The sequence below is a fragment of the Ambystoma mexicanum genome, chromosome 4p, assembly GCF_040938575.1.
Source record: "Ambystoma mexicanum isolate Mex_15411 chromosome 4p, UKY_AmexF1_1, whole genome shotgun sequence".
Lineage (NCBI taxonomy): Eukaryota > Metazoa > Chordata > Amphibia > Caudata > Ambystomatidae > Ambystoma > Ambystoma mexicanum.
This window is the reverse complement of record NC_090927.1, coordinates 845,574,170-845,586,669: the sequence shown is the minus strand read 5'-3', so window position 1 is coordinate 845,586,669 and position 12,500 is coordinate 845,574,170. Positions and strand designations below refer to the sequence as shown.

General features: G+C 47.1%; 32 non-coding genes and 11 pseudogenes across 32 annotated transcripts in view; all 43 read left to right on the top strand.

Moving 5' to 3' along the window:
* The window catches only part of LOC138462833 (5S ribosomal RNA), a 119-nt gene extending 106 nt beyond the window's left edge, over nucleotides 1-13 (top strand). The window contains exon 1 of the ribosomal RNA XR_011265422.1: nucleotides 1-13. This exon is cut by the window's left edge and continues 106 nt beyond it. This is a non-coding gene — a ribosomal RNA (5S ribosomal RNA).
* A 106-nt stretch (nucleotides 14-119) lies between these two features.
* LOC138462813 (5S ribosomal RNA) lies at nucleotides 120-238 on the top strand. The gene has a single exon (XR_011265402.1). It is a non-coding gene; the product is annotated as a 5S ribosomal RNA (ribosomal RNA).
* A 105-nt stretch (nucleotides 239-343) lies between these two features.
* Nucleotides 344-452, top strand: LOC138459323 (5S ribosomal RNA; annotated as a pseudogene).
* A 464-nt stretch (nucleotides 453-916) lies between these two features.
* Nucleotides 917-1,035, top strand: LOC138464199 (5S ribosomal RNA). The gene has a single exon (XR_011266780.1). It is a non-coding gene; the product is annotated as a 5S ribosomal RNA (ribosomal RNA).
* A 106-nt stretch (nucleotides 1,036-1,141) lies between these two features.
* LOC138464574 (5S ribosomal RNA) lies at nucleotides 1,142-1,260 on the top strand. The gene has a single exon (XR_011267153.1). It is a non-coding gene; the product is annotated as a 5S ribosomal RNA (ribosomal RNA).
* Nucleotides 1,261-1,366: 106 nt separating this feature from the next.
* On the top strand, nucleotides 1,367-1,485 carry LOC138462414 (5S ribosomal RNA). The gene has a single exon (XR_011265012.1). It is a non-coding gene; the product is annotated as a 5S ribosomal RNA (ribosomal RNA).
* A 106-nt stretch (nucleotides 1,486-1,591) lies between these two features.
* Nucleotides 1,592-1,700, top strand: LOC138459310 (5S ribosomal RNA; annotated as a pseudogene).
* Nucleotides 1,701-2,153: 453 nt separating this feature from the next.
* Nucleotides 2,154-2,272, top strand: LOC138455047 (5S ribosomal RNA). Its single transcript, XR_011261693.1, has one exon. It is a non-coding gene; the product is annotated as a 5S ribosomal RNA (ribosomal RNA).
* Nucleotides 2,273-2,378: 106 nt separating this feature from the next.
* LOC138463887 (5S ribosomal RNA) lies at nucleotides 2,379-2,497 on the top strand. Its single transcript, XR_011266471.1, has one exon. It is a non-coding gene; the product is annotated as a 5S ribosomal RNA (ribosomal RNA).
* Nucleotides 2,498-2,603: 106 nt separating this feature from the next.
* On the top strand, nucleotides 2,604-2,722 carry LOC138462413 (5S ribosomal RNA). Its single transcript, XR_011265011.1, has one exon. It is a non-coding gene; the product is annotated as a 5S ribosomal RNA (ribosomal RNA).
* Nucleotides 2,723-2,828: 106 nt separating this feature from the next.
* Nucleotides 2,829-2,947, top strand: LOC138460915 (5S ribosomal RNA). Its single transcript, XR_011263569.1, has one exon. It is a non-coding gene; the product is annotated as a 5S ribosomal RNA (ribosomal RNA).
* Nucleotides 2,948-3,053: 106 nt separating this feature from the next.
* Nucleotides 3,054-3,162, top strand: LOC138459178 (5S ribosomal RNA; annotated as a pseudogene).
* Nucleotides 3,163-3,625: 463 nt separating this feature from the next.
* Nucleotides 3,626-3,744, top strand: LOC138461670 (5S ribosomal RNA). The gene has a single exon (XR_011264278.1). It is a non-coding gene; the product is annotated as a 5S ribosomal RNA (ribosomal RNA).
* A 106-nt stretch (nucleotides 3,745-3,850) lies between these two features.
* Nucleotides 3,851-3,969, top strand: LOC138461853 (5S ribosomal RNA). The gene has a single exon (XR_011264459.1). It is a non-coding gene; the product is annotated as a 5S ribosomal RNA (ribosomal RNA).
* A 106-nt stretch (nucleotides 3,970-4,075) lies between these two features.
* Nucleotides 4,076-4,194, top strand: LOC138461830 (5S ribosomal RNA). Its single transcript, XR_011264437.1, has one exon. It is a non-coding gene; the product is annotated as a 5S ribosomal RNA (ribosomal RNA).
* A 106-nt stretch (nucleotides 4,195-4,300) lies between these two features.
* LOC138456147 (5S ribosomal RNA) lies at nucleotides 4,301-4,409 on the top strand (annotated as a pseudogene).
* A 106-nt stretch (nucleotides 4,410-4,515) lies between these two features.
* On the top strand, nucleotides 4,516-4,634 carry LOC138463236 (5S ribosomal RNA). The gene has a single exon (XR_011265822.1). It is a non-coding gene; the product is annotated as a 5S ribosomal RNA (ribosomal RNA).
* A 106-nt stretch (nucleotides 4,635-4,740) lies between these two features.
* LOC138455354 (5S ribosomal RNA) lies at nucleotides 4,741-4,859 on the top strand. Its single transcript, XR_011261989.1, has one exon. It is a non-coding gene; the product is annotated as a 5S ribosomal RNA (ribosomal RNA).
* A 106-nt stretch (nucleotides 4,860-4,965) lies between these two features.
* On the top strand, nucleotides 4,966-5,074 carry LOC138459789 (5S ribosomal RNA; annotated as a pseudogene).
* A 463-nt stretch (nucleotides 5,075-5,537) lies between these two features.
* Nucleotides 5,538-5,656, top strand: LOC138464197 (5S ribosomal RNA). The gene has a single exon (XR_011266778.1). It is a non-coding gene; the product is annotated as a 5S ribosomal RNA (ribosomal RNA).
* Nucleotides 5,657-5,762: 106 nt separating this feature from the next.
* Nucleotides 5,763-5,881, top strand: LOC138464573 (5S ribosomal RNA). Its single transcript, XR_011267152.1, has one exon. It is a non-coding gene; the product is annotated as a 5S ribosomal RNA (ribosomal RNA).
* A 106-nt stretch (nucleotides 5,882-5,987) lies between these two features.
* On the top strand, nucleotides 5,988-6,106 carry LOC138464858 (5S ribosomal RNA). Its single transcript, XR_011267435.1, has one exon. It is a non-coding gene; the product is annotated as a 5S ribosomal RNA (ribosomal RNA).
* Nucleotides 6,107-6,212: 106 nt separating this feature from the next.
* Nucleotides 6,213-6,331, top strand: LOC138460914 (5S ribosomal RNA). The gene has a single exon (XR_011263568.1). It is a non-coding gene; the product is annotated as a 5S ribosomal RNA (ribosomal RNA).
* Nucleotides 6,332-6,436: 105 nt separating this feature from the next.
* LOC138458511 (5S ribosomal RNA) lies at nucleotides 6,437-6,545 on the top strand (annotated as a pseudogene).
* A 464-nt stretch (nucleotides 6,546-7,009) lies between these two features.
* LOC138461669 (5S ribosomal RNA) lies at nucleotides 7,010-7,128 on the top strand. Its single transcript, XR_011264277.1, has one exon. It is a non-coding gene; the product is annotated as a 5S ribosomal RNA (ribosomal RNA).
* Nucleotides 7,129-7,234: 106 nt separating this feature from the next.
* Nucleotides 7,235-7,353, top strand: LOC138464571 (5S ribosomal RNA). Its single transcript, XR_011267151.1, has one exon. It is a non-coding gene; the product is annotated as a 5S ribosomal RNA (ribosomal RNA).
* Nucleotides 7,354-7,459: 106 nt separating this feature from the next.
* LOC138462412 (5S ribosomal RNA) lies at nucleotides 7,460-7,578 on the top strand. Its single transcript, XR_011265010.1, has one exon. It is a non-coding gene; the product is annotated as a 5S ribosomal RNA (ribosomal RNA).
* Nucleotides 7,579-7,684: 106 nt separating this feature from the next.
* LOC138456344 (5S ribosomal RNA) lies at nucleotides 7,685-7,793 on the top strand (annotated as a pseudogene).
* A 106-nt stretch (nucleotides 7,794-7,899) lies between these two features.
* LOC138460913 (5S ribosomal RNA) lies at nucleotides 7,900-8,018 on the top strand. The gene has a single exon (XR_011263567.1). It is a non-coding gene; the product is annotated as a 5S ribosomal RNA (ribosomal RNA).
* Nucleotides 8,019-8,124: 106 nt separating this feature from the next.
* On the top strand, nucleotides 8,125-8,233 carry LOC138458510 (5S ribosomal RNA; annotated as a pseudogene).
* A 463-nt stretch (nucleotides 8,234-8,696) lies between these two features.
* On the top strand, nucleotides 8,697-8,815 carry LOC138464195 (5S ribosomal RNA). Its single transcript, XR_011266777.1, has one exon. It is a non-coding gene; the product is annotated as a 5S ribosomal RNA (ribosomal RNA).
* Nucleotides 8,816-8,921: 106 nt separating this feature from the next.
* On the top strand, nucleotides 8,922-9,040 carry LOC138464570 (5S ribosomal RNA). The gene has a single exon (XR_011267150.1). It is a non-coding gene; the product is annotated as a 5S ribosomal RNA (ribosomal RNA).
* Nucleotides 9,041-9,146: 106 nt separating this feature from the next.
* Nucleotides 9,147-9,265, top strand: LOC138454218 (5S ribosomal RNA). The gene has a single exon (XR_011260904.1). It is a non-coding gene; the product is annotated as a 5S ribosomal RNA (ribosomal RNA).
* A 106-nt stretch (nucleotides 9,266-9,371) lies between these two features.
* Nucleotides 9,372-9,490, top strand: LOC138460911 (5S ribosomal RNA). Its single transcript, XR_011263565.1, has one exon. It is a non-coding gene; the product is annotated as a 5S ribosomal RNA (ribosomal RNA).
* Nucleotides 9,491-9,596: 106 nt separating this feature from the next.
* On the top strand, nucleotides 9,597-9,715 carry LOC138461818 (5S ribosomal RNA). The gene has a single exon (XR_011264425.1). It is a non-coding gene; the product is annotated as a 5S ribosomal RNA (ribosomal RNA).
* A 105-nt stretch (nucleotides 9,716-9,820) lies between these two features.
* On the top strand, nucleotides 9,821-9,929 carry LOC138457431 (5S ribosomal RNA; annotated as a pseudogene).
* Nucleotides 9,930-10,393: 464 nt separating this feature from the next.
* LOC138464194 (5S ribosomal RNA) lies at nucleotides 10,394-10,512 on the top strand. Its single transcript, XR_011266776.1, has one exon. It is a non-coding gene; the product is annotated as a 5S ribosomal RNA (ribosomal RNA).
* Nucleotides 10,513-10,618: 106 nt separating this feature from the next.
* On the top strand, nucleotides 10,619-10,737 carry LOC138454358 (5S ribosomal RNA). Its single transcript, XR_011261038.1, has one exon. It is a non-coding gene; the product is annotated as a 5S ribosomal RNA (ribosomal RNA).
* Nucleotides 10,738-10,843: 106 nt separating this feature from the next.
* Nucleotides 10,844-10,962, top strand: LOC138464767 (5S ribosomal RNA). Its single transcript, XR_011267344.1, has one exon. It is a non-coding gene; the product is annotated as a 5S ribosomal RNA (ribosomal RNA).
* A 106-nt stretch (nucleotides 10,963-11,068) lies between these two features.
* Nucleotides 11,069-11,187, top strand: LOC138460910 (5S ribosomal RNA). Its single transcript, XR_011263564.1, has one exon. It is a non-coding gene; the product is annotated as a 5S ribosomal RNA (ribosomal RNA).
* A 106-nt stretch (nucleotides 11,188-11,293) lies between these two features.
* Nucleotides 11,294-11,402, top strand: LOC138458509 (5S ribosomal RNA; annotated as a pseudogene).
* A 461-nt stretch (nucleotides 11,403-11,863) lies between these two features.
* Nucleotides 11,864-11,982, top strand: LOC138464193 (5S ribosomal RNA). Its single transcript, XR_011266775.1, has one exon. It is a non-coding gene; the product is annotated as a 5S ribosomal RNA (ribosomal RNA).
* A 106-nt stretch (nucleotides 11,983-12,088) lies between these two features.
* Nucleotides 12,089-12,197, top strand: LOC138459177 (5S ribosomal RNA; annotated as a pseudogene).
* Nucleotides 12,198-12,500: the final 303 nt, after the last annotated feature.

The window sequence follows — 12,500 nt, the reverse complement described above, 5'->3', positions numbered from 1 at the left end:
GGTGCTGTAGGCTTTTTTGTGCTCCAAGTTCAGGAAGTGAGCCATTTCTCAATTGCCTTTCAAAACTGCAAGGTCTAGCCGACTAGATGCTTAAAAGTACAAAACTCACTAAGCCCAGAGCCTACGGCCACACCACACTGAATGCGCCCGATCTCGTCTGATCTCGGAAGCTAAGCAGTGTCGGGCCTAGTTAGTACCTGGATAGGAGACCACCTGGGAATACCAGGTGCTGTAGGCTTTTTTGTGCTCCAAGTTCAGGAAGTGAGCCATTTCACAATTGCCTTTCAAAACTGCAAGGTCTAGCCGACTAGATGCTTAAAAGTACAAACTCACTAGGCCCAGAGCCTACGGCCACACCACACTGAATGCCCCCGATCTCGGAAGCTAAGCAGGGTCCGGCCTAGTTAGTACCTGGATGGGAGACTGCCTGGGAATACCAGGTGCTGTAGGCTTTTTTTGTGCTCCATGATTAGTAATTGCGCAACTTCTCAATTATTTTTCAAATTTGGTATGTTTCCAAAATAATTGTATCCCGTTTTATAGCGGAAATGTTGGACAACATCATGAGGGCTGGAGCTACCTTTTTACATAGAATTAGCATACAGGTAGTGTGTTCATGGGTAATAAATCGACTTTCACATGTAATGCAGTACAGAGAATATTGAGTCCTTCAAGAGGCATGAAAGAAAACCATTATTGTGTTGATTGTTCTCTCCACCTCCCTGCAACAGACACAGGATGGATGAATTAAAGTTATCCTACCAGACATAGGAGTCCTGAATGGGCCCACCAGTCTTATATATCTCGCCTGATCGAGCCTGATCGAGCGATGAGCGTGGTATCATGTTGCAAGTGGCTGCATGGCTTAGCTTACTAAATGCAAATGCATAAGAGTAATATTCTTAGCATTCCTAGAGCCTACGGCCACACCACACTGAATGCACCCGATCTCGACTGATCTCGGAAGTTAAGCAGTGTCAGGCCTAGTTAGTACCTGGATGGGAGACCGCCTGGGAATACCAGGTGCTGTAGGCTTTTTTGTGCTCCAAGTTCAGGAAGTGAGCCCTTTCTCAATTGCCTTTTAAAACTGCAAGGTCTAGCCGACTAGATGCTTAAAAGTACAAAACTCAGTAGGCCCAGAGCCTACGGCCACACCACACTGAATGTGCCTGATCTCGTCTGATCTCAGAAGCTAAGCAGTGTCGGGCCTAGTTAGTACCTGGATGGAAGACCGCCTGGGAATACCAGGTGCTGTAGGCTTTTTTGTACTCCAAGTTCAGGAAGTGAGCCATTTCTCAATTGCCTTTCAAAACTGCAAGGTCTAGCCGACTAGATGCTTAAAAGTACAAAACTCACAAGAACCAGAGCCTACGGCCACACCACACTGAATGCGCCCGATCTCGTCTGATCTCGGAAGCTAAGCAGTGTCGGGCCTCGTTAGTACCTGGATGGGAGACCGCCTGGGAATACCAGGTGCTGTAGGCTTTTTTGTGCTCCAAGTTCAGGAAGTGAGCCATTTCACAATTGCCTTTCAAAACTGCAAGGTCTAGCCGACTAGATGCTTAAAAGTACAAAACTCACTAGGCCCAGAGCCTTCGGCCACACCACACTGAATGCGCCCGATCTCGGAAGCTAAGCAGGGTCAGGCCTAGTTAGTACCTGGATGGGAGACTGCCTGGGAATACCAGGTGCTGTAGGCTTTTTTGTGCTCCATGATTAGTAATTGCGCAACTTCTCAATTATTTTTCAAATTTGGTATGTTTCCAAAATAATTGTATCCCGTTTTATAGCGGAAATGTTGGACAACATCATGAGGGCTGGAGCTACCTTTTTACATAGAATTAGCATACAGGTAGTGTGTTCATGGGTAATAAATCGACTTTCACATGTAATGCAGTACAGAGAATATTGAGTCCTTCAAGAGGCATGAAAGAAAACCATTATTGTGTTGATTGTTCTCTCCACCTCCCTGCAACAGACACAGGATGGATGAATTAAAGTTATCCTACCAGACATAGGAGTCCTGAATGGGCCCACCAGTCTTATATATCTCGCCTGATCGAGCGATGAGCGTGGTATCATGTTGCAAGTGGCTGCATGGCTTAGCTTACTAAATGCAAATGCATAAGAGTAATATTCTTAGCATTCCTAGAGCCTATGGCCACACCACACTCAATGCACCCGATCTCGACTGATCTCGGAAGTTAAGCAGTGTCAGGCCTAGTTAGTACCTGGATGGGAGACCGCCTGGGAATACCAGGTGCTGTAGGCTTTTTTGTGCTCCAAGTTCAGGAAGTGAGCCCTTTCTCAATTGCCTTTTAAAACTGCAAGGTCTAGCCGACTAGATGCTTAAAAGTACAAAACTCACTAGGCCCAGAGCCTACGGCCACACCACACTGAATGTGCCTGATCTCGTCTGATCTCAGAAACTAAGCAGTGTCGGGCCTAGTTAGTACCTGGATGGAAGACCGCCTGGGAATACCAGGTGCTGTAGGCTTTTTTGTACTCCAAGTTCAGGAAGTGAGCCATTTCTCAATTGCCTTTCAAAACTGCAAGGTCTAGCCGACTAGATGCTTAAAAGTACAAAACTCACAAGAACCAGAGCCTACGGCCACACCACACTGAATGCGCCCGATCTCGTCTGATCTCGGAAGCTAAGCAGTGTCGGGCCTCGTTAGTACCTGGATGGGAGACCGCCTGGGAATACCAGGTGCTGTAGGCTTTTTTGTGCTCCAAGTTCAGGAAGTGAGCCATTTCTCAATTGCCTTTCAAAAGTGCAAGGTCTAGCTGACTAGATGCTTAAAAGTACAAAACTCACTAGGCCCAGAGCCTACGGCCACACCACACTGATTGCGCCCGATCTCGTCTGATCTCGGAAGCTAAGCAGTGTCGGGCCTAGTTAGTACCTGGATGGGAGACCACCTGGGAATACCAGGTGCTGTAGGCTTTTTTGTGCTCCAAGTTCAGGAAGTGAGCCATTTCTCAATTGCCTTTCAAAACTGCAAGGTCTAGCCGACTAGATGCTTAAAAGTACAAAACTCACTAGGCCCAGAGCCTACGGCCACACCACACTGAATGTGCCCGATCTCGGAAGCTAAGCAGGGTCAGGCCTAGTTAGTACCTGGATGGGAGACTGCCTGGGAATACCAGGTGCTGTAGGCTTTTTTGTGCTCCATGATTAGTAATTGCGCAACTTCTCAATTATTTTTCAAATTTGGTATGTTTCCAAAATAATTGTATCCCGTTTTATAGCGGAAATGTTGGACAACATCATGAGGGCTGGAGCTACCTTTTTACATAGAATTAGCATACAGGTAGTGTGTTCATGGGTAATAAATCGACTTTCACATGTAATGCAGTACAGAGAATATTGAGTCCTTCAAGAGGCATGAAAGAAAACCATTATTGTGTTGATTGTTCTCTCCACCTCCCTGCAACAGACACAGGATGGATGAATTAAAGTTATCCTACCAGACATAGGAGTCCTGAATGGGCCCACCAGTCTTATATATCTCGCCTGATCGAGCCTGATCGAGCGATGAGCGTGGTATCATGTTGCAAGTGGCTGCATGGCTTAGCTTACTAAATGCAAATGCATAAGAGTAATATTCTTAGCATTCCTAGAGCCTACGGCCACACCACACTGAATGCACCCGATCTCGTCTGATCTCGGAAGTTAAGCAGTGTCAGGCCTAGTTAGTACCTGGATGGGAGACCGCCTGGGAATACCAGGTGCTGTAGGCTTTTTTGTGCTCCAAGTTCAGGAAGTGAGCCCTTTCTCAATTGCCTTTTAAAACTGCAAGGTCTAGCCGACTAGATGCTTAAAAGTACAACACTCACTAGGCCCAGAGCCTGCGGCCACACCACACTGAATGCGCCTGATCTCGTCTGATCTCAGAAGCTAAGCAGTGTCGGGCCTAGTTAGTACCTGGATGGGAGACCGCCTGGGAATACCAGGTGCTGTAGGCTTTTTTGTACTCCAAGTTCAGGAAGTGAGCCATTTCTCAATTGCCTTTCAAAACTGCAAGGTCTAGCCGACTAGATGCTTAAAAGTACAAAACTCACTAGGCCCAGAGCCTACGGCCACACCACACTGAATGCGCCCGATCTCGTCTGATCTCGGAAGCTAAGCAGTGTCGGGCCTAGTTAGTACCTGGATGGGAGACCACCTGGGAATACCAGGTGCTGTAGGCTTTTTTGTGCTCCAAGTTCAGGAAGTGAGCCATTTCACAATTGCCTTTCAAAACTGCAAGGTCTAGCCGACTAGATGCTTAAAAGTACAAAACTCACTAGGCCCAGAGCCTACGGCCACACCACACTGAATGCGCCCGATCTCGGAAGCTAAGCAGGGTCGGGCCTAGTTAGTACCTGGATGGGAGACCGCCTGGGAATACCAGGTGCTGTAGGCTTTTTTGTGCTCCAAGTTCAGGAAGTGAGCCATTTCTCAATTGCCTTTCAAAACTGCAAGGTCTAGCTGACTAGATGCTTAAAAGTACAAAACTCACTAGGCCCAGAGCCTACGGCCACACCACACTGATTGCGCCCGATCTCGTCTGATCTTGGAAGCTAAGCAGTGTCGGGCCTAGTTAGTACCTGGATGGGAGACCACCTGGGAATACCAGGTGCTGTAGGCTTTTTTGTGCTCCAAGTTCAGGAAGTGAGCCATTTCACAATTGCCTTTCAAAACTGCAAGGTCTAGCCGACTAGATGCTTAAAAGTACAAAACTCACTAGGCCCAGAGCCTACGGCCACACCACACTGAATGCGCCCAATCTCGACTGATCTCGGAAGTTAAGCAGTGTCAGGCCTAGTTAGTACCTGGATGGGAGACCGCCTGGGAATACCAGGTGCTGTAGGCTTTTTTGTGCTCCAAGTTCAGGAAGTGAGCCCTTTCTCAATTGCCTTTTAAAACTGCAAGGTCTAGCCGACTAGATGCTTAAAAGTACAAAACTCACTAGGCCCAGAGCCTACGGCCACACCACACTGAATGTGCCCAATCTCGGAAGCTAAGCAGGGTCAGGCCTAGTTAGTACCTGGATGGGAGACTGCCTGGGAATACCAGGTGCTGTAGGCTTTTTTGTGCTCCATGATTAGTAATTGCGCAACTTCTCAATTATTTTTCAAATTTGGTATGTTTCCAAAATAATTGTATCCCGTTTTATAGCGGAAATGTTGGACAACATCATGAGGGCTGGAGCTACCTTTTTACATAGAATTAGCATACAGGTAGTGTGTTCATGGGTAATAAATCGACTTTCACATGTAATGCAGTACAGAGAATATTGAGTCCTTCAAGAGGCATGAAAGAAAACCATTATTGTGTTGATTGTTCTCTCCACCTCCCTGCAACAGACACAGGATGGATGAATTAAAGTTATCCTACCAGACATAGGAGTCCTGAATGGGCCCACCAGTCTTATATATCTCGCCTGATCGAGCCTGATCGAGCGATGAGCGTGGTATCATGTTGCAAGTGGCTGCATGGCTTAGCTTACTAAATGCAAATGCATAAGAGTAATATTCTTAGCATTCCTAGAGCCTACGGCCACACCACACTGAATGCACCCGATCTCGACTGATCTCGGAAGTTAAGCAGTGTCAGGCCTAGTTAGTACCTGGATGGGAGACCGCCTGGGAATACCAGGTGCTGTAGGCTTTTTTGTGCTCCAAGTTCAGGAAGTGAGCCCTTTCTCAATTGCCTTTTAAAACTGCAAGGTCTAGCCGACTAGATGCTTAATAGTACAAAACTCACTAGGCCCAGAGCCTACGGCCACACCACACTGAATGTGCCTGATCTCGTCTGATCTCAGAAGCTAAGCAGTGTCGGGCCTAGTTAGTACCTGGATGGAAGACCGCCTGGGAATACCAGGTGCTGTAGGCTTTTTTGTACTCCAAGTTCAGGAAGTGAGCCATTTCTCAATTGCCTTTCAAAACTGCAAGGTCTAGCCGACTAGATGCTTAAAAGTACAAAACTCACAAGAACCAGAGCCTACGGCCACACCACACTGAATGCGCCCGATCTCGTCTGATCTTGGAAGCTAAGCAGTGTCGGGCCTCGTTAGTACCTGGATGGGAGACCGCCTGGGAATACCAGGTGCTGTAGGCTTTTTTGTGCTCCAAGTTCAGGAAGTGAGCCATTTCTCAATTGCCTTTCAAAACTGCAAGGTCTAGCTGACTAGATGCTTAAAAGTACAAAACTCACTAGGCCCAGAGCCTACGGCCACACCACACTGATTGCGCCCGATCTCGTCTGATCTCGGAAGCTAAGCAGTGTCGGGCCTAGTTAGTACCTGGATGGGAGACCACCTGGGAATACCAGGTGCTGTAGGCTTTTTTGTGCTCCAAGTTCAGGAAGTGAGCCATTTCACAATTGCCTTTCAAAACTGCAAGGTCTAGCCGACTAGATGCTTAAAAGTACAAACTCACTAGGCCCAGAGCCTACGGCCACACCACACTGAATGCGCCCGATCTCGGAAGCTAAGCAGGGTCAGGCCTAGTTAGTACCTGGATGGGAGACTGCCTGGGAATACCAGGTGCTGTAGGCTTTTTTTGTGCTCCATGATTAGTAATTGCGCAACTTCTCAATTATTTTTCAAATTTGGTATGTTTCCAAAATAATTGTATCCCGTTTTATAGCGGAAATGTTGGACAACATCATGAGGGCTGGAGCTACCTTTTTACATAGAATTAGCATACAGGTAGTGTGTTCATGGGTAATAAATCGACTTTCACATGTAATGCAGTACAGAGAATATTGAGTCCTTCAAGAGGCATGAAAGAAAACCATTATTGTGTTGATTGTTCTCTCCACCTCCCTGCAACAGACACAGGATGGATGAATTAAAGTTATCCTACCAGACATAGGAGTCCTGAATGGGCCCACCAGTCTTATATATCTCGCCTGATCGAGCCTGATCGAGCGATGAGCGTGGTATCATGTTGCAAGTGGCTGCATGGCTTAGCTTACTAAATGCAAATGCATAAGAGTAATATTCTTAGCATTCCTAGAGCCTACGGCCACACCACACTGAATGCACCCGATCTCGTCTGATCTCGGAAGTTAAGCAGTGTCAGGCCTAGTTAGTACCTGGATGGGAGACCGCCTGGGAATACCAGGTGCTGTAGGCTTTTTTGTGCTCCAAGTTCAGGAAGTGAGCCCTTTCTCAATTGCCTTTTAAAACTGCAAGGTCTAGCCGACTAGATGCTTAAAAGTACAAAACTCAGTAGGCCCAGAGCCTACGGCCACACCACACTGAATGTGCCTGATCTCGTCTGATCTCAGAAGCTAAGCAGTGTCGGGCCTAGTTAGTACCTGGATGGAAGACCGCCTGGGAATACCAGGTGCTGTAGGCTTTTTTGTACTCCAAGTTCAGGAAGTGAGCCATTTCTCAATTGCCTTTCAAAACTGCAAGGTCTAGCCGACTAGATGCTTAAAAGTACAAAACTCACAAGAACCAGAGCCTACGGCCACACCACACTGAATGCGCCCGATCTCGTCTGATCTCGGAAGCTAAGCAGTGTCGGGCCTCGTTAGTACCTGGATGGGAGACCGCCTGGGAATACCAGGTGCTGTAGGCTTTTTTGTGCTCCAAGTTCAGGAAGTGAGCCATTTCTCAATTGCCTTTCAAAATTGCAAGGTCTAGCTGACTAGATGCTTAAAAGTACAAAACTCACTAGGCCCAGAGCCTACAGCCACACCACACTGATTGCGCCCGATCTCGGAAGCTAAGCAGTGTCGGGCCTCGTTAGTACCTGGATGGGAGACCGCCTGGGAATACCAGGTGCTGTAGGCTTTTTTGTGCTCCAAGTTCAGGAAGTGAGCCATTTCTCAATTGCCTTTCAAAACTGCAAGGTCTAGCTGACTAGATGCTTAAAAGTACAAAACTCACTAGGCCCAGAGCCTACGGCCACACCACACTGATTGCGCCCGATCTCGTCTGATCTCGGAAGCTAAGCAGTGTCGGGCCTAGTTAGTACCTGGATGGGAGACCACCTGGGAATACCAGGTGCTGTAGGCTTTTTTGTGCTCCAAGTTCAGGAAGTGAGCCATTTCACAATTGCCTTTCAAAACTGCAAGGTCTAGCCGACTAGATGCTTAAAAGTACAAAACTCACTAGGCCCAGAGCCTACGGCCACACCACACTGAATGCGCCCGATCTCGGAAGCTAAGCAGGGTCAGGCCTAGTTAGTACCTGGATGGGAGACTGCCTGGGAATACCAGGTGCTGTAGGCTTTTTTGTGCTCCATGATTAGTAATTGCGCAACTTCTCAATTATTTTTCAAATTTGGTATGTTTCCAAAATAATTGTATCCCGTTTTATAGCGGAAATGTTGGACAACATCATGAGGGCTGGAGCTACCTTTTTACATAGAATTAGCATACAGGTAGTGTGTTCATGGGTAATAAATCGACTTTCACATGTAATGCAGTACAGAGAATATTGAGTCCTTCAAGAGGCATGAAAGAAAACCATTATTGTGTTGATTGTTCTCTCCACCTCCCTGCAACAGACACAGGATAGATGAATTAAAGTTATCCTACCAGACATAGGAGTCCTGAATGGGCCCACCAGTCTTATATATCTCGCCTGATCGAGCCTGATCGAGCGATGAGCGTGGTATCATGTTGCAAGTGGCTGCATGGCTTAGCTTACTAAATGCAAATGCATAAGAGTAATATTCTTAGCATTCCTAGAGCCTACGGCCACACCACACTGAATGCACCCGATCTCGACTGATCTCGGAAGTTAAGCAGTGTCAGGCCTAGTTAGTACCTGGATGGGAGACCGCCTGGGAATACCAGGTGCTGTAGGCTTTTTTGTGCTCCAAGTTCAGGAAGTGAGCCCTTTCTCAATTGCCTTTTAAAACTGCAAGGTCTAGCCGACTAGATGCTTAAAAGTACAAAACTCACTAGGCCCAGAGCCTACGGCCACACCACACTGAATGTGCCTGATCTCGTCTGATCTCAGAAGCTAAGCAGTGTCGGGCCTAGTTAGTACCTGGATGGAAGACCGCCTGGGAATACCAGGTGCTGTAGGCTTTTTTGTACTCCAAGTTCAGGAAGTGAGCCATTTCTCAATTGCCTTTCAAAACTGCAAGGTCTAGCCGACTAGATGCTTAAAAGTACAAAACTCACAAGAACCAGAGCCTACGGCCACAGCACACTGAATGCGCCCGATCTCGTCTGATCTCGGAAGCTAAGCAGTGTCGGGCCTCGTTAGTACCTGGATGGGAGACCGCCTGGGAATACCAGGTGCTGTAGGCTTTTTTGTGCTCCAAGTTCAGGAAGTGAGCCATTTCTCAATTGCCTTTCAAAACTGCAAGGTCTAGCTGACTAGATGCTTAAAAGTACAAAACTCACTAGGCCCAGAGCCTACGGCCACACCACACTGATTGCGCCCGATCTCGTCTGATCTCGGAAGCTAAGCAGTGTCGGGCCTAGTTAGTACCTGGATGGGAGACCACCTGGGAATACCAGGTGCTGTAGGCTTTTTTGTGCTCCAAGTTCAGGAAGTGAGCCATTTCTCAATTGCCTTTCAAAACTGCAAGGTCTAGCCGACTAGATGCTTAAAAGTACAAAACTCACTAAGCCCAGAGCCTACGGCCACACCACACTGAATGCGCCCGATCTCGTCTGATCTCGGAAGCTAAGCAGTGTCGGGCCTAGTTAGTACCTGGATGGGAGACCACCTGGGAATACCAGGTGCTGTAGGCTTTTTTGTGCTCCAAGTTCAGGAAGTGAGCCATTTCACAATTGCCTTTCAAAACTGCAAGGTCTAGCCGACTAGATGCTTAAAAGTACAAACTCACTAGGCCCAGAGCCTACGGCCACACCACACTGAATGCGCCCGATCTCGGAAGCTAAGCAGGGTCGGGCCTAGTTAGTACCTGGATGGGAGACTGCCTGGGAATACCAGGTGCTGTAGGCTTTTTTTGTGCTCCATGATTAGTAATTGCGCAACTTCTCAATTATTTTTCAAATTTGGTATGTTTCCAAAATAATTGTATCCCGTTTTATAGCGGAAATGTTGGACAACATCATGAGGGCTGGAGCTACCTTTTTACATAGAATTAGCATACAGGTAGTGTGTTCATGGGTAATAAATCGACTTTCACATGTAATGCAGTACAGAGAATATTGAGTCCTTCAAGAGGCATGAAAGAAAACCATTATTGTGTTGATTGTTCTCTCCACCTCGCTGCAACAGACACAGGATGGATGAATTAAAGTTATCCTACCAGACATAGGAGTCCTGAATGGGCCCACCAGTCTTATATATCTCGCCTGATCGAGCCTGATCGAGCGATGAGCGTGGTATCATGTTGCAAGTGGCTGCATGGCTTAGCTTACTAAATGCAAATGCATAAGAGTAATATTCTTAGCATTCCTAGAGCCTACGGCCACACCACACTGAATGCACCCGATCTCGACTGATCTCGGAAGTTAAGCAGTGTCAGGCCTAGTTAGTACCTGGATGGGAGACCGCCTGGGAATACCAGGTGCTGTAGGCTTTTTTGTGCTCCAAGTTCAGGAAGTGAGCCCTTTCTCAATTGCCTTTTAAAACTGCAAGGTCTAGCCGACTAGATGCTTAAAAGTACAAAACTCACTAGGCCCAGATCCTACGGCCACACCACACTGAATGTGCCTGATCTCGTCTGATCTCAGAAGCTAAGCAGTGTCGGGCCTAGTTAGTACCTGGATGGAAGACCGCCTGGGAATACCAGGTGCTGTAGGCTTTTTTGTGCTCCAAGTTCAGGAAGTGAGCCATTTCTCAATTGCCTTTCAAAATTGCAAGGTCTAGCTGACTAGATGCTTAAAAGTACAAAACTCACTAGGCCCAGAGCCTACGGCCACACCACACTGATTGCGCCCGATCTCGTCTGATCTCGGAAGCTAAGCAGTGTCGGGCCTCGTTAGTACCTGGATGGGAGACCGCCTGGGAATACCAGGTGCTGTGGGCTTTTTTGTGCTCCAAGTTCAGGAAGTGAGCCATTTCTCAATTGCCTTTCAAAACTGCAAGGTCTAGCTGACTAGATGCTTAAAAGTACAAAACTCACTAGGCCCAGAGCCTACGGCCACACCACACTGATTGCGCCCGATCTCGTCTGATCTCGGAAGCTAAGCAGTGTCGGGCCTAGTTAGTACCTGGATGGGAGACCACCTGGGAATACCAGGTGCTGTAGGCTTTTTTGTGCTCCAAGTTCAGGAAGTGAGCCATTTCACAATTGCCTTTCAAAACTGCAAGGTCTAGCCGACTAGATGCTTAAAAGTACAAAACTCACTAGGCCCAGAGCCTACGGCCACACCACACTGAATGCGCCCGATCTCGGAAGCTAAGCAGGGTCAGGCCTAGTTAGTACCTGGATGGGAGACTGCCTGGGAATACCAGGTGCTGTAGGCTTTTTTGTGCTCCATGATTAGTAATTGCGCAACTTCTCAATTATTTTTCAAATTTGGTATGTTTCCAAAATAATTGTATCCCGTTTTATAGCGGAAATGTTGGACAACATCATGAGGGCTGGAGCTACCTTTTTACATAGAATTAGCATACAGGTAGTGTGTTCATGGGTAATAAATCGACTTTCACATGTAATGCAGTACAGAGAATATTGAGTCCTTCAAGAGGCATGAAAGAAAACCATTATTGTGTTGATTGTTCTCTCCACCTCCCTGCAACAGACACAGGATGGATGAATTAAAGTTATCCTACCAGACATAGGAGTCCTGAATGGGCCCACCAGTCTTATATATCGCCTGATCGAGCCTGATCGAGCGATGAGCGTGGTATCATGTTGCAAGTGGCTGCATGGCTTAGCTTACTAAATGCAAATGCATAAGAGTAATATTCTTAGCATTCCTAGAGCCTACGGCCACACCACACTGAATGCACCCGATCTCGACTGATCTCGGAAGTTAAGCAGTGTCAGGCCTAGTTAGTACCTGGATGGGAGACCGCCTGGGAATACCAGGTGCTGTAGGCTTTTTTGTGCTCCAAGTTCAGGAAGTGAGCCCTTTCTCAATTGCCTTTTAAAACTGCAAGGTCTAGCCGACTAGATGCTTAAAAGTACAAAACTCACTAGGCCCAGAGCCTACGGCCACACCACACTGAATGTGCCCGATCTCGGAAGCTAAGCAGGGTCAGGCCTAGTTAGTACCTGGATGGGAGACTGCCTGGGAATACCAGGTGCTGTAGGCTTTTTTGTGCTCCATGATTAGTAATTGCGCAACTTCTCAATTATTTTTCAAATTTGGTATGTTTCCAAAATAATTGTATCTCGTTTTATAGCGGAAATGTTGGACAACATCATGAGGGCTGGAGCTACCTTTTTACATAGAATTAGCATACAGGTAGTGTGTTCATGGGTAATAAATCGACTTTCACATGTAATGCAGTACAGAGAATATTGAGTCCTTCAAGAGGCATGAAAGAAAACCATTATTGTGTTGATTGTTCTCTCCACCTCCCTGCAACAGACACAGGATGGATGAATTAAAGTTA